Source organism: Ranitomeya imitator, chromosome 4 (genome assembly GCF_032444005.1).
Source record: "Ranitomeya imitator isolate aRanImi1 chromosome 4, aRanImi1.pri, whole genome shotgun sequence".
NCBI classification, from domain to species: Eukaryota; Metazoa; Chordata; class Amphibia; order Anura; family Dendrobatidae; genus Ranitomeya; species Ranitomeya imitator.
This window is the reverse complement of record NC_091285.1, coordinates 538,144,856-538,168,835: the sequence shown is the minus strand read 5'-3', so window position 1 is coordinate 538,168,835 and position 23,980 is coordinate 538,144,856.

Sequence of the window (23,980 nt, the reverse complement as noted above, 5' to 3'; positions counted from 1 at the left end):
CAAAAAATGTTTGTGTAAATTTTTAGGTCTCACCCCTGGGAATAATTCCCTTTGATGTGATTGTAACATGTACAAAATGTTGTAACATTGCAACACTGTTTACTGGTGGCTCAATCATCAGAAAACTAACAATTATTTGTAATAAATGTCTTTCAGCAAAGTAAGGGTACCTTCACACTGAACAACTTAACAACGATATCGCTAGCGATCCATGATGTTGCAGCGTCCTGGATAGCGATATCGTTGTGTTTGACACGCAGCAGCGATCTGGATCCTGCTGTGACATCGTTGGTCGGAGCAGAAAGGCCAGAACTTTATTTCATCACTGGATCTCCTGTAGACATTGCTGAATCGGCGTGTGTGACACCGATTCAGCAATGTCTTCACTGGTAACCAGGGTAAACATTGGGTTACTAAGTGCAGGGCCGCGCTTAGTAACCCGATGTTTACCCTTGTTACCAGTGTAAATGTAAAAAAAAAAAAAACACTACATACTTACATTCTGGTGTCTGTTGTGTCCCCCGGCATTCTGCTTCCCTGCGCTGACTGTGAGCGCCGGCTGGCCGTAAAGCACAGCGGTGACGTCACCACTCTGCTTTATGGTTGGCGCTTACACAGTGCAGGGAAGGTGACGGCGAGGGACGCGACAGACACCGGAATGTAAGTATGTAGTGTTTGGTTTTTTTTTACATTTACACTGGTAACCAGGGTAAACATCGGGTTACTAAGCGCGGCCCTGCGCTTAGTAACCCGATGTTTACCCTGGTTACCCAGGGACTTCGGCATCGTTGGTCGCTGGAGAGCTGTCTGTGTGACGGCTCTCCAGCAACCACACAGCGACGCTAAATCGTTGTCTAGATCGCTGCAGCGTCGCTAAATTTGACGGTACCTTAAGTGTTTAAAGCAGTTTCACTTTTTTTTAACAAAACACGCTTTATTTTGTTCAGGATAGTCATGGCAATGATTCTCCACATACTGGCAAATAAACTTTCCGGTCTCCTTGAGTGCTTATTGACATATTAAATGTACTCATGAGTGCAATGGAGCTTTTGGTGGCATCATTCACAATTTTCAATCTGGCGAATATTGAGGATGCATTTATGTAACTTGGATTAGTGTGCCACAGACAAGGATCTTGATGAATAAATTCTTGTTTTATATTCAGTGCAACAAACAGTTTTTTTGTGTTAGACAACATGAAGTGATGAAGCTTCTTGTGTGACACAAGGTCTTCTGCAAGCTGCAAGCGAGTTGAGCAGACATTGTTGCCTTCCTTCTGCAGAACCAATACCAGCTCAACTTTTTCTGCGGTTGGAACCTCACTGTTGAAAAATGTCAGACCCACCATAATCTCACGGAAGTATCACAGGTGTTTATAAAAAGTTTTTATTGCTGCCTCAGCAACAGACATGTTGATTGCTTTGTATGCTACAAGTTCTTCCAGTAATGTCAAGTCATTTCACGGCAATGTCACTAGGATCTGAGAGAGGTACCAAGCCTCCAAGTATAAGTAGACAATAAAAGTTCAAAATTTAACAAAATTGGTAACAAAACATGGAGATCTTCAGAGCATATATTGCTTTGGCCATCCATTTGGCCTGATGGTAGGCACTTGGAGTATTGATGTGTATGTCTGGGTTTTCCGGTGAACCAAAGAACAGGAGTGACAGTGTTAACAATTCCTTGCAATGCAAACAGAGGTTTTCTCTCTCCTGTGTATGGATGTTGGTGCTCTGAAGGAATGGTAACAGTAGGTTCTTAAAAATAATCTTCAGCACTCAAAACATGACACTTCGTGTAAAGTTAAATAAGATGAATTAAAAAATGTTCACCTTTAACTTTACATGAAATGTCATGTTTTGATGTTATTTTCAAGAACAATTCCTTGTAATCAACTCTTGGGTGGCATTGTTCAAGCTGGTTGGTGTAAAATTCAACTAGACACTCCTTAAGCAGATCAAGCTCAGTTGAAATGGTCATCTTCCATTGCAGCTGAAAACTTGTTTTATCCAGTTGATTCCAGGCAGCCGAAAATGTCTCAAACAACTTCATATTTGGACCTGTCGATGCCAGCCACAATTTATCAAATAGATAAATGGCTGCATTCAATTGTACTAAAGCAAGGGAATGTGTGATACATGAAATGTGAATAGCATAATGGCTTGTGAAATCTATGAAAAAACACATGAGATGCTTAGCACATAATCTGGCCAAAACATGTGAGTCCATCCACCAACATTAAGGTAATCTCATGGATCAGATGGGTCCCTGACCTGACTGCCTAGTGTGAACACTTACCTCTGGCTAATATCATGGTAAAGCCTGCATTTATAGGAAGGTCGGAACCAACTGTGTTTGGATGTAATTATAATCACAGCATGGTGAAGGGCGGGGCGTTCAAGTCAGAAAAAATAGTACATAGCAAGTAATGGTAAACTGACTGAACAGAGAACTAGTCTGAACTAATGCATAACCAAAAACAACTTACATACAGCCTGGAGGTGTGTTTGGGGTCATTGTCCTGTTGAAAAATAAATGATGGTCCAACTAAACGCAAACCGGATGGAATAGCATGCCACTGCATGATACTGTGGTAGCCATGCTGGTTCAGTATGCCTTCAATTTTGAATAAATCCCCAACAGTGTCACCAGCAAAGCACCCCACACCATCACACCTCCTCCTCCATGCTTCACGGTTGGAACCAGGCATGTAGAGTCCATCTGTTCACCTTTTCTGCATCGCACAAAGACACGGTGGTAGAAACCAAAGATCACAAATTTGGACTCAACAGACCAAAGCACAGATTTCCACTGGTCTAATGTCCATTCCTTGTGTTCTTTAGCCCAAACAAGTCTCTTCTGCTTGTTGCCTGTCCTTAGCAGTGGTTTCCTAGCAGCTATTTTACCATGAAGGCCTGCTGCACAAAGTCTCCTCTTAACAGTTGTTGTAGAAATGTGTTTGCTCCCAGAACTCTGTGCGACATTGACCTGGTCTCTAATCTGAGCTGCTGTTAACCTGCGAATTCTGAGGCTGGTGACTCAGATAAACTTATCCTCAGAAGCAGAGGTGATTCTTGGTCTTCCTTTCCTGGGACGGTCCTCATGTGAGACAGTTTCTTTGTAGCGCTTGATGGTTATTGCAACTGCAATTGGGGACATTTTCAAAGTTTTCCCAATTTTTCAGACTGACTGACCTTCATTTCTTAAAATAATGATGACTACTCATTTTTTTATACTTAGCTACTTTTTTCTTGCCATATTACAAATTCTAACAGTCTATTCAGTAGGACTACCAGCTGTATACCCACTAGACTTCTGCACAACACAACTGATGGTCCCAACCCCATTTATAAGGCAAGAAATCCCACTTATTAAACCTGACAGGACACACCTGTGAAGTGAAAACCATTCCCGCTGAATACCTCTTGAAGCTCAACAAGAGAATGCCAAAAGTGTACAAAGCAGTCATCAAAACAAAAGGTGGCTACTTTGAAGAACCTAGAATAAAAGACATTGTTTCAGTTGTTTCACACTTTTTTGTTAAGTATTTAATTCCACATGTGTTAATTCATAGTTTTGATGCCTTCAGTGTGAATGTACAATTTTCATAGTCATGAAAATACAGAAAAATCTTTAAATGAGAAGTTGTGTCCAAACTTTTGGTCTGTACTGTATAATATATATAGAGTGATCTATTTCAAGTGTTTATTTCTGTTAATGTTGATGATTATGGCTTACAGTCAATGAAAACCCCAAAGTCATTATCTCAGTAAATTGGAATACTTCATAACACCAGCTTGAAAAATAATTTTAAAATCTGAAATGTTGGCCTACAGAAATGTATGTTCAGTAAATGCACTCAATACTAGGTCGGGGTTTCTTTTGCATCAATTACTGCATCAATGCGACATGGCATGGAGGCAATCACTGATGAGGTGTTATGGAAGCTCATGTTGCTTTGATAACAGCCTTCAGCTCATTTGCATTGTTGGGTCTGGTGTCTCTCATCTTCCTCTTGATTTAGGTCAGGCGACTTTGCTGGCCAAACAAGCACAGTGAGACTGTTGTTTTTAAACCAGGTATTGGTACTTTTGGCGCTGTGGAGAGGTACCAAGTCCTGCTGTTGAATTACATTTCTATCTACAAAAAGCTTCTCGGCAGAAGGAAGCATGAAGTGCTCTAAAATTTCATGGTAGACGGCTGCGCTGACTTTGGCCTTGTTAAAACAAAAGTGGACCTACACAGCAGAGGACATGGCTCCCCAAACCATCACTGATTGTGGAAACGTCATACTAGACCTCAAGCAGCTTGGGTTGTGTGCCTCTCCACTCTTCCTTCAGACTCTGGGACCTTGATTTCCAAATCAAATGCAAAAAATGTACTTTCATCTGAAAACAACACATTGGACCACTGAGCAACAGTCCAGTTCTTTTTCTCCTTGGCCCATGTAAGACGCTTCTGGCGTTGTCTATTGGTCATGAGTAGCATGACACAGGGTATGAAATGCTTGTGGCCCATGTCCTGGATACGTCAGTGTGTGGTGGCTCTTGAAACAATGACTCCAGCAGAAGTCCACTCCTTGTGAATTGCCCCCCACATTTTTGAATGGTCTTTTCTTAATCCTTTCAAGGTTGTGGTTATCCCAGTTGCTTGTGCACCTTTTTCTACCACACTTTTTCTTTCCACTCAATTTTCCATTAATATGTTTGGATACAGCACTTTGTGAACAGCCAGCTTCTTTACCAATAACCTTTTGTGTATTGCCCTCCTTGCTGAGTGTGTCAATGGCTGCCATCTGGACATCTGTCAAGTCAGCAGTCTTCCCCATGATTGTGGAGCCTACTGAAACAGACTAAGGGACCTTTTTAAATGTTTAGGAAACCTCTGCAGGTGTTTTGCTAATTATTCTAATTTACTGAGATAATGATTTTTGAGTTTTCATTGGCTGTAAGCCATAATCATCAACATTAACAGAAATAAACACTTGAAATGGATCACTCTGTTTGTAATGACTATATAATATATGAGTTTCACTTTTTGTATTGAAGAACTGAAATAAATTAACTTTTTAATGACATTCTAGTTTAGTGAGAAGCACTTGTATATACTGTATATTGAAGAGCATTTCCTTGGAAAACTATGTTTAAATGACACAGAGAATTACTCTATGTAAAAGTTCATGTTAAAATCGCATTGCATATGGATTACATTCGCATGTGATTTGGATGTCATTGGATACTAGGTGATAAAAATCAGATTGTACTCACATGAAAATCGCGTGCTACATGCAAGACACGTATGACTTTTCAGGAACAATATTGGATCGTTTTGTTTTTTTATGGTGATGGGTATGAATCCTAAGGCTGGAGACACATTAGTGTATCACATCTAGTGTTGAGCGATACCTTCCGATATCGGAAAGTATCGGTATCGGATAGGATCGGCCGATATTCAAAAAATATCAGATATCGCCGATACCGATACCCGATCCCAATGCAAGTCAATGGGACCAAAATATCGGAATTAAAATAAACCCTTTCTTGCCTTGTAGGTTCATTCTACATGAAGGAAAACAACTAAGAATAATGCCGAATGTATTTGGGGAGGTGGCGGAGACATTAAAGTCATAGAGGTTTATCCCAATCAAATAGAATAGCATGTTTTTTGTTTTTTTTTAAGACGTTCGGAGTGACAAAGATATTGACTATGTAAATTTTTTTTTTAATTTTGTCAGATATTGATGTTTCACTATTCCACGCCCTTCCCCTTCTTTTTTTTCTTTTTTTTTTTTCTTTTCCCACACTTTCATCTTCATCATCATCAGCATCTTTGACATCAACTTCTTCTTCACCTTATTCATCTTCTTCTTCATCCTTTACCTTTTTTTTTTTTGATTACATTCTTCATATTCATTTTATTCAACTATTATTACTCTTCCTATTCTACATATTCTTTTTATTCCACTGTTATTATTCTTCCTATTCTACTTCTTCATCATATTCTCATTTGTGACAGGCATTCCCGTAGTTGTTATCTATAAAAGTTTGAAGATTACACCTTCCGTTCTGCAAGTCACAAAAGTTACATTTGTCCGCGTTCAGTTTGGCCTGCAGCATCAGGCTTTATCCAGGGGCACCACGAGGAGGAACGGACTCACCCCCATACACTGCTTAGTCTTCTTCTGCATATAATTTAGATAATATCTTTTGCTCTGATATTAAGTCTTATGCTTAATGTTCTTCTGCTCTTTGTTCTGCAGCCTCTTGTTCTTCTGCTTCTCGGTTTTCCATGTCGTCGTCTCCAGGGTCGTCGTCTCCAGTGTCGTCATCTCCGCCGTCGTCGTCTCAGCCGTCGTCGTCTCCGCCGTCGTCGTCTCCGCCGTCGTCGTCTCCACCGTCGTCGTCGTCGTCATCGGGGTGGTCTTCCGGGTCGTCGTCGTCGTCATCGGGGTGGTCTTCCGGGTCGTCGACTTTAGGGTCTTCAACTTGGAAATGTAGCAGAAGGTACAAGAAGGCTGAGAAAATGCCAAGAACCAGCTGATGGAACTGGAACTCGGATGGCTACCCGAAGGTTCAAGAGCCTATGGAACTACCGAGGACCAGCTGATGTTACTGGAACCCGGTTACTAAGCAGGAGGTACCCGTGCTAAAAAGCACTACCAAGGACCGCCTGACGTTGGCGGAACTCGGATACCCAGAAGGAGGCACCTAAGCCAAAGGCTCTGCCCGGAACCAGCTGACGTTACTGGAACCAGGATGGGGAGCAGAAGGTACAAGAGCAAAAGACACTGCCGAGAACCAGCTGACGGTACTGGAACCCGGATGGGTAGCCGAAGGTCCAAGAGCCAATGGAACTACCGAGGACCAGCTGACGTTACTGGAACCCGGTTACTAAGCAGGAGGTACCCGTGCCTGAAAGCACTACCAAGGACCACCTGACGTTGGTGGAACTTGGATACCCAGAAGGAGGCACCTAAGCCAAAGGCTCTGCCCAGAACCAGCTGACGGTACTGGAACCAGGATGGGGAGCAGAAGGTACAAGAGCAAAAGACACTGCCGAGAACCAGCTGACGGTGCTGGAACCAGGTGGTGGACCCGAAGGCCCACAGGAGAGGAGAGAACAGCTAGGCCGCGAGGCAGCCGCAGTTACCGAACCCCAACAGTCCTACAGGGTGAGCTGGGCCTACTGGCACTACAGAACCAGCCTTGACTACCAGTTCACGCAGCCCACATAGGAAGCTCCTAAACTGGAGGCACCCTGGAGTTGGCTAACCCGACCGCACCACGACGGGGCAAGCATAGGCGTCTCAGTGAGCTTGACACAACCCGGAAACAGCTGACGGTGCTGAAACCAGGTTTGGCACGAGGGAGTACCTGTGACAAAAACACTGCCGAGAACCAGCTGGCGGTGCTGGAACCCAGATGCGTTGCCCCAGTGTGCAAGAGCCAATGGCACGACCGAGGACCAGCTGACGGTGCTGGAACCTGGTTACTAAGCTGTAGGTGCCCGCGCTTAAAAGCACCACCAAGGACCGCCTGACGTTGGCGGAACTCGGATACCCAGGAGGAGGCACCTAAGCCAAAGGCTCGGCCTGGAACCAGCTGACGGTGCTGGAACCAGGTGGTGGACCCGAAGGTCCACAGGAGAGGAGAGAACAGCTAGGCCGCGAGGCAGCCGCAGTTACCGAATCCCAACAGTCCTACAGGGGGAGCTGGGCCTACTGGCACTACAGAACCAGCCTTGACTACCAGTTCACGCAGCCCACATAGGAAGCTCCTAAACTGGAGGCACCCTGGAGTTGGCTAACCCGACCGCACCACGACGGGGCAAGCATAGGCGTCTCAGTGAGCTTGACACAACCCGGAAACAGCTGACGGTGCTGAAACCAGGCTTGGCACGAGGGAGTACCTGTGACAAGAACACTGCCGAGAACCAGCTGGCGGTGCTGGAACCCGGATGCGTTGCCCCAGTGTGCAAGAGCCAACGGCACCGAGGACCAGCTGACGGTGCTGGAACCCGGTTACTAAGCTGTAGGTGCCCGCGCTTAAAAGCACTACCAAGGACCGCCTGACGTTGGCGGAACTCGGATACCCAGGAGGAGGCACCTAAGCCAAAGGCTCGGCCCGGAACCAGCTGACGGTGCTGGAACCAGGTGGTGGACCCCAAGGCCCACAGGAGAGGAGAGAACAGCTAGGCCGCGAGGCAGCCACAGTTACCGAACCCCAACAGTCCTACAGGGGGAGCTGGGCCTACTGGCACTACAGAACCAGCCTTGACTACCAGTTCACGCAGCCCACATAGGAAGCTCCTAAACTGGAGGCACCCTGGAGTTGGCTAACCCGACCGCACCACGACGGGGCAAGCATAGGCGTCTCAGTGAGCTTGACACAACCCGGAAACAGCTGACGGTGCTGAAACCAGGTTTGGTACGAGGGAGTACCTGTGACAAAAACACTGCCAAGAACCAGCTGGCGGTGCTGGAACCCAGATGCGTTGCCCCAGTGTGCAAGAGCCAATGGCACGACCGAGGACCAGCTGACGGTGCTGGAACCCGGTTACTAAGCTGTAGGTGCCCACGCTTAAAAGCACTACCAAGGACCGCCTGACGTTGGCGGAACTCGGATACCCAGGAGGAGGCACCTAAGCCAAAGGCTCGGCCCGGAACCAGCTGACGGTGCTGGAACCAGGTGGTGGACCCGAAGGTCCACAGGAGAGGAGAGAACAGCTAGGCCGCGAGGCAGCCGCAGTTACCGAACCCCAACAGTCCTACAGGGGGAGCTGGTCCTACTGGCACTACAGAACCAGCCTTGACTACCAGTTCACGCAGCCCACATAGGAAGCTCCAAAACTGGAGGCACCCTGGAGTTGGCTAACCCGACCGCAACACGACGGGGCAAGCATAGGCGTCTCAGTGAACTTGACACAACCCAGAAACAGCTGACGGTGCTGAAACCAGGCTTGGCACGAGGGAGTACCTGTGACAAGAACACTGCCGAGAACCAGCTGGCGGTGCTGGAACCCAGATGCGTTGCCCCAGTGTGCAAGAGCCAATGGCACCGAGGACCAGCTGGCGGTGCTGGAACCCGGTTACTAAGCTGTAGGTGCCTGCGCTTAAAAGCACTACCAAGGACCGCCTGACGTTGGCGGAACTCGGATACCCAGGAGGAGGCACCTAAGCCAGAGGCTCGGCCTGGAACCAGCTGACGGTGCTGGAACCAGGTGGTGGACCCGAAGGTCCACAGGAGAGGAGAGAACAGCTAGGCCGCGAGGCAGCCGCAGTTACCGAACCCCAACAGTCCTACAGGGGTAGCTGGGCCTACTGGCACTACAGAACCAGCCTTGACTACCAGTTCACGCAGCCCACATAGGAAGCTCCTAAACTGGAGGCACCCTGGAGTTGGCTAACCCGACCGCAACACGACGGGGCAAGAATAGGCGTCTCAGCGAGTTTGACACAACCCGGAAACAGCTGACGGTGCTGAAACCAGGTTTGGCACGAGGGAGTACCTGTGACAAAAACACTGCCGAGAAACAACTGGCGGTGCTGGAACCCGGATGCTTTGCCTATCAAACATTGTCTTCCTACAGCCCCAACTAGCGGTGTTGGAGCAAAGGGTAAGCAGGGGGAGCAGAGTGTAGGCCGAAGCCTACACTGGAGTCAGCTTTGTGTCTGCGTTGCGTTTGCAGGACACTTTGCCGGCTACACAGTGGGGGAACAGCAGGCAGTGCTGAACCCCACTAACACATTGGCTGGTGTTTTTCTCTGTGCAGCTAGCACTTCCAGGCTAAAACTGGCGGTGTTATGAGCCCAGGGTCAGCAGGAGGAGGAGAGGAGCAGAGTGTAGGCCGAAGCCTAGTTGAACCAATTTCAAAGGAAACCTTTAACCCCCCCTCAGGTGTTTCAAGGTACAAGAGCAACACCTTGAACAGCATTAATGCTGCACAAGTCTAAGGTTGCTCTCTTCATTTTGCTCCTTGCACACGCTGAATAAAACACGAACACTATTTAGCCCATTATACTGTCAAACAGTAGTGGAGGCGTGACTTTTCTTTTTAAGGAGATGCAGCACAGGTGTCAAAATTTACACCTAGGTGCTGGGCGAAGATTCCTGAGCATAGTTATTTGCTGTACAGGAGTCTGCGCTCTTGTTATCCCTTGGCCATGCGCTGTGAGCGATGCCTGTCTTCTCACCTCATTTCATGTTGGCCGGTGCGGTTAGCGATGGCCATGAAACCCAGACCCGCAGTGTCTTTTAATAAAGTCACACTGCAGAGCTGGGATTCGTGACCTTGCGCAGTAAATTTTGTCGCCTGTCCCTCATGTCCTTACACCTGCATCAGACTGGGCGGCCTCATCTGATCCCTTCTCGCATGCCGCGGCCATGAGGCCGCACATTCTGAAGAAGGCGGAAGGAGATGAGTAAAGACAGGCGAAGATATCCACTGCTCGTGCCCATCAATCACACCCTCGCAGTCAAAATAAGCAAGACAACGAGGAGCGTGGTATCAGGCAGGGCGGACGCACAGCCGCAGCAAGCCAACCAAAGATGTCAGAAGACGGGCAGCGCTAACAAGGGGGGTGCTGCGTGTCATTAAAAAGGAAAGTAACACCTCAGGGACATTGTAATGGTCTGTAATGAGACACATTTTTTCCGTGTTTAATTAAACGTGGGCAAGTAGACAAAGTCAGCCACCTTGTACAAATGCAGCAGTACTGCTGTACAAGGTGGCTGTTATACATAGAAACACCTTGGGGTGGGTGGCAGGGTCCCATTAATTTCAGTTCATGTGCCTGCGTGGCATTTGCAGGTCACGTTGCCGGCTACACAGCAGGGGAACAGCTGGCGGTGCTGAACCCCACTAACACATTGGCTGGTGTTTTTCTCTGTGCAGCTAGCAATTCCGGGCAAAAACTGGCGGTGTTAGAGCCCAGGGTCAGCAGGAGGAGGAGAGGAGCAGAGTGTAGGCCGAAGCCTGCACTGGTGGCAGCTTTTGTTCTGTTGTGCCTGCGTGGCGTTTGCAGGTCACGTTGCTGGCTACACAGCTGGGGAACAGCTGGCGGTGCTGAACCCCACTAACACATTGGCTGGTGTTTTTCTCTGTGCAGCTAGCACGTCCGGGCAAAAACTGGCGGTGTTAGAGCCCAGGGTCAGCAGGAGGAGGAGAGGAGCAGAGTGTAGGCCGAAGCCTAGTTGAACCAATTTCAAAGGTAACCTTTAACCCCCCTCAGGTGTTGCAAGGTACAAGAGCCACACCTCGTGCAGCATTAATGCTGCACAAGTAAAAGGTTGCTCTCTTAATTTTGCTCCTTGCACACGCTGAATAAAACAAGTACACTATTTTGCCCATTCTACTGTAAAACAGTAGTGGAGGCGTGACTTGTCTTTTTAAAGAAAAGCAGCACAGGTGTCGAAAATAACACCTTGGTGCATGGGCGCAGCTTCCTGAGCGTTGTTATTTGCTGTACAGGAGTCTGCGCTCTTGTTATCCCTTGGCCATGTGCTGTGAGCGCTTCCTGTCTTCTGACGTCATTTCATGTTGGCCGATGCGGTTAGCGGTGGACATGAATCCCAGACCCACAGTGTGTTTGGAAAAAATCACACTGCGTGGCTGGGATTCGTGCCCTTGTGCAGTTAATATGTTTGCCGCTCACACATGTCCTTACACCTACTTCAGACTGGGAGCCCTCATCTGATCCCTTATCGCATGCCGCGGCCATGAGGCCGCACAGTCTGAAGAAGGCGGAAGGAGATGAGTTAAGACAGGCGAACATATGCACTGCACATGCCCATCAATAACACCCTCGCTGGCAAAATATATGAGACAACGAGGGGCGTTGTGTTGGGCAGGGCGGACGCACAGGCACAGGCAGCCAACCAATGATGCCAGAAGACGGGCAGCGCTACCAAGGGTGGTGCTGCGTATCATTAGAAAGGAAAGTCACACCTCAGGGACAGTTGAATGGTCTCAATGAGACACATTTTGTACGTGTTGAGTTCCACGTGGTCAAGGAGAAAAAGTCAGCCACCTTGTACAAATGCAGCAGTACTGCTGTACAAGGTGGCTGTTATACATAGAAACACCTGGGGGTGGGGGGCAGGCTTCCTTCAATTTCAGTTCATGTGCCTGCGTGGTGTTTGCAGGACACGTTGCCAGCTACACAGCAGGGGAACAGCTGGCGTTGCTGAACCCCACTGACACATTGACTGGTGTTTTTTTCTGTGCAGCTCGCATGTCCGGGCAAAAACTGGCGGTGTTAGAGCCCAGGGTCAGCAGGAGGAGGAGAGGAGCAAAGTGTAGGCCGAAGCCTGCACTGGTGGCAGCTTTTGGTCGGTTGTGCCAGCGTGGCTTGTGCTGGACACGATGCCGGCTACACAGCAGGGGAGCAGCTGGCGTTGCTGAACCCCACTAACACATTGACTGGTGTTTTTCTCTGTGCAGCTCGCTTGTCCGGGCAAAAACTGGCGGTGTTAGAGCCCAGGGTCAGCATGAGGAGGAGAGGAGCAAAGTGTAGGCCGAAGCCTGCACTGGTGGCAGCTTTTGGTCGGTTGTGCCAGCGTGGCTTGTGCTGGACACAATGCCGGCTACACAGCAGGGGAACAGCTGGCGGTGCTGAACCCCACTAACACATTGGCTGGTGTTTTTCTCTGTGAAGCTCGCATTTCCGGGCAAAAACTGGCGGTGTTAGAGCCCAGGGTCAGCAGGAGGAGGAGAGGAGCAGAGTGTAGGCCGAAGCCTGCACTGGTGGCAGCTTTTGTTCTGTTGTGCCTGCGTGGCGTTTGCAGGTCACGTTGCCGGCTACACAGCTGGGGAACAGCTGGCGGTGCTGAACCCCACTAACACATTGGCTGGTGTTTTTCTCTGTGCAGCTAGCACGTCCGGGCAAAAACTGGCGGTGTTAGAGCCCAGGGTCAGCAGGAGGAGGAGAGGAGCAGAGTGTAGGCCGAAGCCTAGTTGAACCAATTTCAAAGGTAACCTTTAACCCCCCTCAGGTGTTGCAAGGTACAATAGCCACACCTCGTGCAGCATTAATGCTGCACAAGTAAAAGGTTGCTCTCTTAATTTTGCTCCTTGCACACGCTGAATAAAACAAGTACACTATTTTGCCCATTCTACTGTAAAACAGTAGTGGAGGCGTGACTTGTCTTTTTAAAGAAAAGCAGCACAGGTGTCGAAAATAACACCTTGGTGCATGGGCGCAGCTTCCTGAGCGTTGTTATTTGCTGTACAGGAGTCTGCGCTCTTGTTATCCCTTGGCCATGTGCTGTGAGCGCTTCCTGTCTTCTGACGTCATTTCATGTTGGCCGATGCGGTTAGCGGTGGACATGAATCCCAGACCCACAGTGTGTTTGGAAAAAATCACACTGCGTGGCTGGGATTCGTGCCCTTGTGCAGTTAATATGTTTGCCGCTCACACATGTCCTTACACCTACTTCAGACTGGGAGCCCTCATCTGATCCCTTATCGCATGCCGCGGCCATGAGGCCGCACAGTCTGAAGAAGGCGGAAGGAGATGAGTTAAGACAGGCGAACATATGCACTGCACATGCCCATCAATAACACCCTCGCTGGCAAAATATATGAGACAACGAGGGGCGTTGTGTTGGGCAGGGCGGACGCACAGGCACAGGCAGCCAACCAATGATGTCAGAAGACGGGCAGCGCTACCAAGGGTGGTGCTGCGTATCATTAGAAAGGAAAGTCACACCTCAGGGACAGTTGAATGGTCTCAATGAGACACATTTTGTACGTGTTGAGTTCCACGTGGTCAAGGAGAAAAAGTCAGCCACCTTGTACAAATGCAGCAGTACTGCTGTACAAGGTGGCTGTTATACATAGAAACACCTGGGGGTGGGGGGCAGGCTTCCTTCAATTTCAGTTCATGTGCCTGCGTGGTGTTTGCAGGACACGTTGCCAGCTACACAGCAGGGGAACAGCTGGCGTTGCTGAACCCCACTGACACATTGACTGGTGTTTTTTTCTGTGCAGCTCGCATGTCCGGGCAAAAACTGGCGGTGTTAGAGCCCAGGGTCAGCAGGAGGAGGAGAGGAGCAAAGTGTAGGCCGAAGCCTGCACTGGTGGCAGCTTTTGGTCGGTTGTGCCAGCGTGGCTTGTGCTGGACACGATGCCGGCTACACAGCAGGGGAGCAGCTCGCGTTGCTGAACCCCACTAACACATTGACTGGTGTTTTTCTCTGTGCAGCTCGCTTGTCCGGGCAAAAACTGGCGGTGTTAGAGCCCAGGGTCAGCATGAGGAGGAGAGGAGCAAAGTGTAGGCCGAAGCCTGCACTGGTGGCAGCTTTTGGTCGGTTGTGCCAGCGTGGCTTGTGCTGGACACAATGCCGGCTACACAGCAGGGGAACAGCTGGCGGTGCTGAACCCCACTAACACATTGGCTGGTGTTTTTCTCTGTGAAGCTCGCATTTCCGGGCAAAAACTTGCGGGGTTAGAGCCCAGGGTCAGCAGGAGGAGGAGAGGAGCAGAGTGTAGGCCGAAGCCTGCACTGGTGGCAGCTTTTGTTCTGTTGTGCCTGCGTTGCGTTTGCAGGTCACGTTGCCGGCTACATAGCTGGGGAACAGCTGGCGGTGCTGAACCCCACTAACACATTGGCTGGTGTTTTTCTCTATGCAGCTAGCACGTCCGGGCAAAAACTGGCGGTGTTAGAGCCCAGGGTCAGCAGGAGGAGGAGAGGAGCAGAGTGTAGGCCGAAGCCTAGTTGAACCAATTTCAAAGGAAACCTTTAACCCCCCCTCAGGTGTTTCAAGGTACAAGAGCAACACCTTGAACAGCATTAATGCTGCACAAGTCTAAGGTTGCTCTCTTCATTTTGCTCCTTGCACACGCTGAATAAAACACGTACACTATTTAGCCCATTATACTGTCAAACAGTAGTGGAGGCGTGACTTTTCTTTTGAAGGAGACGCAGCACAGGTGTCAAAATTTACACCTAGGTGCTGGGCGCAGACTCCTTACCGTTGTTATTTGCAGTACAGGAGAGTGCGCTCTTGTGTTATCCCTTGGCAATACCCTGTTAGTGCAGGCCGTCTTATGACCTCATTTCATGTTGGCCGGTGCGGTTAACGATGGCCATAAATCCCAGACCCACAGTGCCTTTCCATAAAGTCACACTGCGGTGCTGGGATTCGTGGCCTTGTGCAGTAAATATGTTTGCCGCTCACACATGTCCTTACACCTGCTTCAGACTGGGCGGCCTCAGCTGATCCCTTATTGCCTGCCACGGCCATTAGGCCGCACAGTCTGAAGAAGGAGGGGAGTGAAGACAGGCGAACATATGCACTGCTCGTGCCCATCAATCACACCCTCGCAGTCAAAATATATGAGACAACGAGGGACGTTGTGTCGGGCAGGGTGGACGCACAGGCACAGCCAGTCAACCAATGATGTCTGAAGACAGGCAGCGCTAACAATGGGGGTGCTGCGTGTCATTAAAAAGGAAAGTCACACCTCAGGGACATTGTAATGGTCTCAAATGAGACACATTTTGTACGTGTTGAGTTCCACGTGGGTAAGGAGAAAAAGTCAGCCACCTTGTACAAATGCAGCAGTACTGCTGTACAAGGTGGCTGTTATACATAGAAACACCTGGGGGTGGGGGGCAGGCTCACTTCAATTTCAGTACATGTGCCTGCGTGGCGTTTGCAGGTCACGTTGCCAGCTACACAGCAGGGGAACAGCTGGCGGTGCTGAACCCCACTAACACATTGGCTGGTGTTTTTCTCTGTGCAGCTAGCAATTCCGGGCAAAAACTAGCGTTGTTAGAGCCCAGGGTCAGCAGGAGGAGGAGAGGAGCAGAGTGTAGGCCGAAGCCAGCACTGGTGACAGCTTTTGGTCAGTTGTGCCAGCGTGGCTTGTGCTGGACATGATGCCGGCTACACAGCAGGGGAACAGCTGGCGGTGCTGAACCCCACTATCACATTGGCGGGTGTTTTTCTCTGTGCAGCTAGCACTTCCAGGCTACAACTGGCGGTGTTATAGCCCAGGGTCAGCAGGAGGAGGAGAGGAGCAGAGTGTAGGCCGAATCCTAGTTGAACCAATTTCAAAGGTAACCTTTAACCCCCCTCAGGTGTTGCAAGGTACAAGAGCCACACCTTGTGCATCATTAATGCTGCACAAGTAAAAGGTTGCTCTCTTAATTTTGCTCCTTGCACACGCTGAATAAAACACGTACACTATTTAGTCCATTCTACTGTAGAACAGTAGTGGAGGCGTGACTTGTCTTTTTAAAGAAAAGCAGCACAGGTGTCGAAAATAACACCTTGGTGCATGGGCGCAGCTTCCTGAGCGTTGTTATTTGCTGTACAGGAGTCTGCGCTCTTGTTATCCCTTGGCCATGCGCTGTGAGCGCTTCCTGTCTTCTGACCTCATTTCATGTCGGCCGTTGCGGTTAGCGATGGACATGAATCCCAGACCCACAGTGTGTTTTCGAAAAATCACACTGCGTGGCTGGGATTCGTGGCCTTGTGCAGTAAATATGTTTGCCGCTCACACATGTCCTTACACCTGCTTCAGACTGGGCGGTCTCATCTGATCCCTTATCGCATGCCGCGGTCATGAAGCCACCCAGTCTGAAGAAGGCGGAAGGAGATGAGTGAACACAGGCAAACATATGCACTGCACATGCCCATCAATCACATCCTCGTTGTCCAAAAAAATAAGACACCGAGGAGCGTTGTTTCGAGCAGGGCATACGCACAGGCGCAGCCAGCTAACCAATGATGCCAAAAGACGGGCAGCGCTAACAAGGGTGGTGCTGCGTATCATTAGAAAGGAAAGTCACACCTCAGGGACAGTGGAATGGTCTCAATGAGACACATTTAGTACGTGTTTAATTAAACGTGGGCAAGGAGAAAAAGTCTGCCACCTTGTACAAATGCAGCAGTACTGCTGTACAAGGTGGCTGTTATACATAGAAACACCTGGGGGTGGGGGGCAGGCTTCCTTCAATTTCAGTTCATGTGCCTGCGTGGCGTTTGCAGGACACGTTGCCAGCTACAAAGCAGGGGAACAGCTGGCGTTGCTGAACCCCACTGACACATTGACTGGTGTTTTTCTCTGTGCAGCTCGCATGTCCGGGCAAAAACTGGCGGTGTTAGAGCCCAGGGTCAGCAGGAGGAGGAGAGGAGCAAAGTGTAGGCCGAAGCCTGCACTGGTGGCAGCTTTTGGTCGGTTGTGCCAGCGTGGCTTGTGCTGGACACGATGCCGGCTAAACAGCAGGGGAGCAGCTGGCGCTGCTGAACCCCACTAACACATTGACTGGTGTTTTTCTCTGTGCAGCTCGCATGTCCGGGCAAAAACTGGCGGTGTTGGAGCCCAGGGTCAGCAGGAGGAGGAGAGGAGCAAAGTGTAGGCCGAAGCCTGCACTGGTGGCAGCTTTTGGTCAGTTGTGCCAGCGTGGCTTGTGCTGGACACGATGCCGGCTACACAGCAGGGGAACAGCTGGCGGTGCTGAACCCCACTAACACATTGGCTGTTGTTTTTCTCTGTGAAGCTCGCATTTCCGGGCAAAAACTAGCGGTCTTAGAGCCCAGGGTCAGCAGGAGGAGGAGAGGAGCAGAGTGTAGGCCGAAGCCTAGTTGAACCAATTTCAAAGGTAACCTTTAACCCCCCCTCAGGTGTTGCAAGGTACAAGAGCCACACCTTGTGCAGCATTAATGCTGCACAAGTAAAAGGTTGCTCTCTTCATTTTGCTCCTTGCACACGCTAAATAAAACACGTACACTATTTAGCCCATTATACTGTCAAACAGTAGTGGAGGCGTGACTTGTCTTTTTAAGGAGACGCAGTACAGGTGTCAAAATTAACACCTAGGTGGTGGGCGCAGATTCCTGAGTGTTGTATTAGCTGTACAGGAGTCTGCGCTCTTGTTATCCCTTGGCCATGCGCTGTGAGCGATGCCTGTCTTCTCAACTCATTTCATGTTGGCCGTTGCGGTTAGCAATGGATATGAATCACAGGCCCACAGTGTTTTTTAAAAAAATCACACTGCGTGGCTGGGATTCGTGGCCTTGTGCAGTAAATATGTTTGCCGCTCACACATGTCCTTACACCTGCTTCAGACTGGGCGGCCTCAGCTGATCCCTTATCGCCTACCACGGCCAGGAGGCCGCACAGTCTGAAGAAGGCGGAAGGAGATGAGTTAAGACAGGCGAACATATGCACTGCACATGCCCATCAATCACACCCTCGCAGCCAAAATATATGAAACGAGGGGGGTTGTGTCGGGCAGGGCGGACGCACAGGCACAGGCAGCCAACCAATGATGTCAGAAGACGGGCAGCGCTACCAAGGGGGGTGGTGCGTGTCATTAAAAAGGAAAGTCACACCTCAGGGACATTGTAATGGTCTGTAATGAGACACATATTTTACGTGTTTAATTCTACGTGGGCAAGGATAAAAAACAGCCACCTTGTACAAATACAGCAGTACTGCTGTACTAGGTGGTTGTTATACATAGAAACACCTGGGGGGGTGGGGCCAGGTTCCCTTTAATTTCAGTTCATGTGCCTGCATGGCGTTTGCAGGTCACGTTGCCGGCTACACAGCAGGGGAACAGCTGGCGTTGCTGAACCCCACTAACACATTGGCTGGTGTTTTTCTCTGTGCAGCTAGCACTTCCGGGCAAAAACTAGCGTTGTTAGAGCCCAGGGTCAGCAGGAGGAGGAGAGGAGCAGAGTGTAGGCCGAAGCCTGCACTGGTGGCAGCTTTTGTTCTGTTGTGCCAGCGTGGCTTGTGCTGGACACGTTGCCGACTACACAGCAGGGGAACAGCTGGCGGTGCTGAACCCCACTGACACATCACCTAGTGTTTTTCCTGTGTAGACAACACTTCCAGGTGGCAACTGACAGTGTTGAAACCCAGGGAATCAAAGAGGAGCAGAGTGTAGGCCGAAGCCTGCAGTGGAGCAAGTTGAAAGGGAACCTTTAACCCCCCCCCAGGCATTTGTTGCTGAAAGAGCCATCTTGTACAGCAGTAATACTGCACATGGAAAATGGTGGCTCCGAAAATTATGCTCCTTGCAAACGCTGAAGTACACACTCATATAATGTGTCCCCTCACACCGTCAAACCATCCCGGAAGTAGGACTTTCGTTTGTAATGTGACACAGCACAGCCGTCATTCCAACCCCCTTGGTGCCGTGCGCCACCTCCTCAACGTTGTTTGGTTCTGTCACGGAGCCCGCGCTGTAATGTTATCCCTTGGCCATGCACAGTTAGCGGTGCCCGTCTTCTGACATCATGTAGGTGTCAGGCTGGCAGTGCCTGTGCGACCAAGCTGCCCGAGATCCAACCTTGCAGTGTAATCTAATGTAGTCCCACTGCGGGCCAGGGATCCATGGGCATGCGCAGTGCATATCATCGCCTCTCACTCACCTCCTTCCTGCTTCTTCAGACTGTGCGGCGTCACGGCCGTGGCATGCTATTAGGGATCAGCTGACGCCGCCTAGTTTGAAGAAGCGTGAAGAAGGGGAGTGAGAGGCTAGTATATGCACTGCGCATGGCCATGGATACCAGGCCCACTGTGGGATCACATTAGACGACACTGCGAGGTGTGATTTCGGGCAGCGTGGACGCACAGGCGCAGCCAGGACGACAACAAATGATGTCAGAGGACGGGCAGCGCAAACTGTGCATGGCCAAGGGATAACATAACAGCGCAGGGTCCATGACGGAATCAAACAACGCTAAGGAGGCAGCGCACGGTGCCAAGGGGGTAGCAATGACGGCTGTGCTGCGTCACATTACAAAGGAAAGTCCCACCTCCGGGACGGTTGGACGGTGTGAGGGGACACATTACATGAGTGTGTAGTTCAGCGTTTGCAAGGAGCATAATTTCAAGAGCGACCTTTCCCTTGTGCAGTATTAGTGCTGCACATGGTGGCTCTTTCAGTAACAAACGCCTAGGGGGGGGGACAGGTCCCCTTACATTTTAGTTGTGCCAGCGTGGCGGTCGCATGACACGTTGCCGGATACACAGCTGGGGATCAGCTGACGTTACTGAACCCCAATAACAGAGGAGCGACTGTTGACTGTGCACACAGCACTTCCAGGCACCAACTGGCGGTGTTAGAGCCCAGGGACAGCAGGAGGAGCAGATTGGAGGTATTGCCGCACACACAGCTGGGGATCAGCTGACGTTACTGAACCCCAATAACAGAGGAGCGACTGTTGACTGTGCACACAGCACTTCCAGGCACCAACTGGCGGTGTTAGAGCCCAGGGACAGCAGGAGGAGCAGATTGGAGGTATTGCCACACACACAGCTGGGGATCAGCTGACGTTACTGAACCCCAATAACAGAGGAGCGACTGTTGACTGTGCACACAGCACTTCCAGGCACCAACTGGCGGTGTTAGAGCCCAGGGACAGCAGGAGGAGCAGAGGAACAGAGTGTAGGCCGAAGCCTGATTGGAGCAAGTTGAAAGGGAACCTTTAACCCCCCCCAAGACGTTTGTAGCTGAAAGAGCCATCTTGTGCAGCACTAAGGATGCAAAAGGAAAAGGTGGTTCTTTTAATTATGCTCCTTGCAAACACCGAAGTAAACACTAAAAATGTGTCCCCTTATACCGTTAAACCGTCCCGGAGGTGCGAATTTCCTTCGTAATGGGACACAGCACAGCTGTCATTCCTATCCCCTTGGTGCCGTGCGCTGCCTCCTCAGCGTTGTTTTAAGCTGTCACGGAGCCTGCGCTGTTCTGTTAGCCCTTGGCCATGCCCAATTAGCGCTGCCTGTCTTCTGACATAATTTGGTGTCAGGCTGTCAGTGCCTGTGCGTCCACGCTGCTCCAGATCCCACCTCGCAGTCTCGTCTAACATAATCCCACTGCGGGCCTTGGAACCATGGGCATGCACAGTGCATATCCTCGACTCTCACTCCCCTCCTTCCCTCTTCTTCAGACTGTGCGGTGTCACGGCCGTGGCATGCTATTAGGGATCAGCTGACGGCGCACAGTCTAAAGAAGGCGGAGGGAAATGAGCGAGAGCCCGAGGGGAAGATATGCCCTGCGCATGCCCATGGATCCCAGGCCCGCAGTGTGACTCAATCAGAAGACACTGCGAGGCGGGATCTCGGGCAGCGCGGCCGCACAGGCGCAGCCAGCCTGACACCAAATTATGTCAGAAGACAGGCAGCGCAAATAGGGCATGGCCAAGGGATATCAGAACAGCGCAGGCTCCGTGACAGCTTAAAACAACGCTGAGGAGGCAGCGCATGGCACCAAGGGGGTAGGAATGACGGCTGTGCTGCGTCACATTACGAAGGAAAGTCCCAGCTCCGGGACAGTATAACGGTATCAGTGAACACATTTTATAAGTGTTAAGTTCTGCGTGTGCAAGGAGCTAAAAAAAAAGAGCTACCTTTTCCTTGTGCAGCATTACTGCTGCACAAGATGGCTCTTTCAGTAACAAACGACGGGGGGGGGGAGGGGGACAGGTTCCCTTACATTTAGGTTGTTGTGCCAGCGTGGCGGTCGCAGGACACATTGCCGGCTACACAGCTGGGGATCAGCTGACGTTACTGAAACCCAATAACACTGGGTCGTATGTTTTTACTGTGCAGCCTGCACTTCTGAGCCGCAACTGGCGGTGTTGGAGCCCAGGAATAGCAGTTCAGGTGGTAGAAAGATGAACACAGCAGGAGACCTGGATGACACCCAATTACTTAATCAGGCAGAGGAGTGGCAAATTCCTGCGAGATCCAGGCCTGGTTCATTTTCAGGAAAGTAAGTCGATCAACGTTATCGGAGGATAGTCGCATGCGACGGTCTGTTAGTACACCACCTGCGGCACTAAAGACACGTTCCGATAAGACACTAGCCGCAGGGCAAGCCAGCACCTCCAATGCATACTGGCTTAGCTCTGGCCATGTATCCAGCTTAGAGACCCAAAACTTGAACGGGGAAGAGCCGTCTGGGAGTTGTTGTGAATTCTGTGGCCGAGTTCACTTCTGTGGTCACAAGTGGTATTGCAGTCTCTGGGCTTCCTCCCTCAGGTGTTTTGGTGAGCTCGTTGGCTGCCTTGCTATTTAGCTCCACCTGAGTCTGTCTTCCTTGCTCCTTGTCAATGTTCCAGTGTTGGATCTGAGCTACTGCATCTTTCCTTGGGCCTGCTGCTCTGCTAGATAAGTGCTTCTAGTTTGTTTTCTGTTTTTTCTGTCCAGCTTGCTATTAACTTTTGCTGGAAGCTCTGAGAAGCAAAGGGGTGCACCGCCGTGCTGTTAGTTCGGCACGGTGGGTCTTTTTGCCCCTTTGCGTGGTTTTCGTTTTAGGGTTTTTGTAGACTGCATAGTTCTCTTTGCTATCCTCGCTCTGTCTAGAATATCGGGCCTCACTTTGCTGAATCTATTTCATTCCTACGTTTGTCTTTTCATCTTGCTAACAGTCATTATATGTGGGGGGCTGCCTATTCCTTTGGGGTATTTCTCTGAGGTAAGTCAGGCTTGTATTTCTATCTTCAGGCTAGTCAGCTCCTCAGGCAGTGCCGAGTTGCATAGGTAGTTGATAGGCGCAATCCACTGCTGCTTATAGTTGTGTGAGGATAGATCAGGTACTGCAGTCTACAGAGATTCCACGTCTCAGAGCTCGTCCTATTGTTTTTGGTTATTGCCAGATCTCTGTATGTGCGCTGATTACTGCACGCTGTGTTGCCTGATTGCCAGCCATAACAGTACAAGGAGCCCTCCAATGATTTCCAATAGAGGGAAAAAAGAAATCCTGACATCATTTTTTTTCCTTAGCTCTGTCTTCAGTCTTTTTTTTCCCCTAGACATTAGAGTGCTTCAGGACACAGCTGTGGACATGGATATTCAGGCTCTGTGCTCCTCAATTGATAATCTCGTTGTAAATGTACAAAAGATTCAAGATACTATTGATCAGAAATCGATGCTAGAACCAAGAATTCCGATTCCTGATTTGTTTTTTGGTGACAGAACTAAGTTCTTGAGCTTCAGAAATAATTGTAAGCTATTTTTGGCCTTGAAACCTCATTCTTCTGGTAATCCTATTCAACAGGTTTTGATTATTATTTCTTTTTTGCGCGGCGACCCACAGGACTGGGCGTTTTCTCTTGCACCAGGAGATTCTGCATTGAGTAATGTTGATGCATTTTTCCAGGCGCTGGGATTGCTTTACGATGAGCCTAATTCAGTGGATCAAGCTGAGAAAAATCTGCTGGCTTTATGCCAGGGTCAGGATGATGTAGAAGTATATTGTCAGAAATTTAGGAAATGGTCAGTACTCACTCTGTGGAATGAATCTGCACTAGCGGCTTTGTTCAGAAAGGGTCTCTCTGAAGCTCTTAAGGATGTAATGGTGGGATTTCCTATGCCTGCTGGTTTGAATGAGTCTATGTCCTTGGCCATTCAGATCGGTCGTCGCTTGCGCGAGCGTAAATCTGTGCACCATCTGGCGGTATTGTCTGTGAGTAAGCCTGAGCCTATGCAGTGCGACAGGACTATGACTAAAGTAGAACGGCACGAACACAGACGTCTGAACAGACTGTGTTTTTATTGTGGTGATTCTACTCATGCTATTTCTAATTGTCCTAAACGCACTAGGCGGTTCGATAGCTCTGCCGTTATTGGTACTGTACAGTCCAAATTCCTTTTGTCCATTACCTTAATGTGCTCTTTGTCATCATATTCTGTCATGGCGTTTGTGGATTCAGGCGCTGCCCTGAATCTGATGGATTTGGATTATGCTAAACGTTGTGGATTTTTCTTGGAGCCTTTGCGGTGTCCTATTCCGTTGAGAGGAATTGATGCTACACCTTTGGCCAAGAATAAGCCTCAGTACTGGGCCCAGCTGACCATGTGCATGGCTCCTGCACATCAGGAAGTTATTCGCTTTTTGGTACTGCATAATTTGCATGATGTGGTCGTGTTGGGGTTGCCATGGCTACAAACCCATAATCCAGTATTGGATTGGAACTCTATGTCGGTAACCAGCTGGGGTTGTCAGGGAGTA